Here is a 2,764-nt window from a genome sequence, read left to right on the forward strand (position 1 = left end):
AATTTTCATCCAATCTTTGAAAGATATGGGATGGGCCCACATCTAATCTTGGGTATTATAACCCTCCTACGTAATGCTAATTCAAAGGTTTGTGTCAATGGATGCTAACCAATCCAATAAATCTCATGAGATCTATTAGGAAAGGTTGCCCGTTGGCACCCCTCCTTTGTCTCTGAAGGTTTAACCTGCCTGGTCCAAGATAGGATTCAACAAGGCAATATCAAGGGAATTATTCTTCTTGAAGGCAATCAGACCAACTACTTACAAACGACGCCACCGGCGTGATTCACAATGATGACCATTCCATTGCATAATTGTGGAAATGCATAGACTTCTTCTGCACATGTTTAGGTTCAATGATCAACCATGTTTAGGTTCAATGATCAACCATTCCAAAACGGGCATATACTCCTCCACAAAATGCATCTCAATCAAGATCAGAGCACATGCCTGTCAAGAAATAGCAAAAGGGGAGCTTTTTTGTTTTGATATTAGTCAAAATTAGCAGTGTAATTGGATCTATCTTAAATTTGAAGCTAATCTTAAAATATGGGAAGGCTTTCTTTTCAACATGACAAGTGGATTTTTTATCATAAATCTTTATATTGTGTCCTCCTTATTGTTTTATAACTCTTGCTAATGACCCCCCCAAAACAGATCTCCAACAAGTTCATAAGGTTTGCAGAAACTTCTTATGGAAGGTGGACCCCTCTAAAAAAGGCATGGCGAAAGTCGACTGGGAGTTCTATCCCCTCCCTAAGGATAAAGAGGGTTTGGATATCATTGATATCTCAACAACAACGGATAACTCATGGAATCTTTTTTGCTCCACATAGTGATTGGGCTTAGCTTATCCAGAAGATATCAAACAATATTCTTTTACTCAAGCCTCCTCATGGAAAGGTCTTCCTGTATTGCCTAAATTTGTGTCACCCTTTCCCATTAAGTACAAAGGTTTAGAGCTAATTAAAGGAATGTGGCAAGCATGGAACAAATACAAACCCTTCCTCATCTTTGATATTCATGATATATCTCACTGGGATAACATTAAATTCAATTGCCTCTAGTGGTCTACAATGAATATTCCTCGTCTAGATCCTCATGATATTCATAAAGTCCACAAGATTTTTAAGAAGGGCATCTGTCCTTGACAAGATTTATGGGATAAAGGAAAAAGTAGATTCTTTTCAGCAAATGAACAGACTAATATTTTTGACCTCTCAATTAATGACACCACTTTTCTCTATAATCCTTTTTCTTGAAGGTCATAGTTGAAAGATGCCTAGATTTAAGGCGACTACAATGGACAGATTGGTGGCCTCTCAATAAAATCCCCCTACTCCAACAACCCACATTAGCACCTCTTCATAGTAAATTAAATAAAAGATGGGGCCTTTACAAAGAACAATAGACAATGGAAGTAGAAATTTACAATGATTTGGCTAAACCTTTTGCCCTTAAAATAAATCCGATTGGTTGTGGTTAATTCTTCACAAAAGTATATGGACAGGTGTTCAACTTCTAAGTATGGACTTTGGGATGGGATTTTCCAACCCTACAAATCTGCTCAAAAAGACAATTATCATTTGTTTATTATAATAAAACTACCTTGCACATTTTGAAATAGCTAGTCAGCATTAAATGTTCAAATTTGTCGTGGCAACACATTTTTGTAGGGAATTTTATGTGAGGTAAATATTTATGGTACATTTGGTTTAAAAGGTATAATAAAAATTTTACCAATTATCAGCAAGTTAGCAATGAATTGCTCTCTATTATTACTCTACAGGTCTCTTAAGCTAAAAGCCGCATGCGAAGCCAAACATTCGTTCGATTGCGAATTGCGATGCGTAGAAAGATATGTGGTTGATGAAGGAGAAATATGTGCAGATAAAATGGTGGACCATGCTGAAGCATTCCTTAATCCAGTACATGAATAAGAAAGCGAGTTTGTTGAAGCAGTCGGATCTCTGCTAATTGAGTTGGATATCTACCAAGAACACCGCAGGCTGGATACACACTGCCTATGTGCCTACCCGTCACTTTTGCACATGGGAAGTATGAGTTTAAAAAAGTGATAAGAATCTTGTTGTGTGGCTTTAGCCTACCGGTTTGACGATGGAACCTTGCTGAGGTGTACGAAGTTCAACACCCTTCCATGCTTGGACAGGTGGGTCCGATTGTCCATTCTTTTGGGCGCTGCCTGTTTTTTGCAGCCCATCATATTTTGCCAATTGAATTCCACATCCGCACGTCCAAGCACGAGCATGCAACGCGTAAGCAGCCTCAATAAAGTGGTTGATGCTTATCCTCGTCACTGTCTCACACGAGGTTAGCCAAGGGGGATCTAAGGCCCAAATTTGGGGGTGTGGAGCGGCTTTCATCTCAGCAGTCCTGAACTAGGGGGTGAACTAAGGGTGAATTTGGGACAAAATGGTGCCTTGAGTTCACCCTTAATTCACTCCTAGTTCACGTGCCTTGTGGGGTGTGGGTTGAATCCATAACCTCTCGATTGCCACACCAATGCCACCAACACGCTAGCGCATGTCATTGCCCATGTTGGCACGGCACATGATCACACCTTAGTTTACCCGCCCCTAATGAACTAAAGGTCACACCCTAGTTTACCCGCCCCTAGTACCTTTAGTCCACCCACCCCTAGTTCATTGAATGATCCAACGGCTGAGATTAAAGCCGGCTCCCCCCCTCCCCCCCCCCCCCTCTTCAATTTTGGGCATTAGATCCCCTCCGAGCCTCATGTCCG

Source organism: Adiantum capillus-veneris, chromosome 1, assembly GCF_014529385.1.
Source record: "Adiantum capillus-veneris isolate H3 chromosome 1, ASM1452938v2, whole genome shotgun sequence".
Taxonomy (NCBI): domain Eukaryota; kingdom Viridiplantae; phylum Streptophyta; class Polypodiopsida; order Polypodiales; family Pteridaceae; genus Adiantum; species Adiantum capillus-veneris.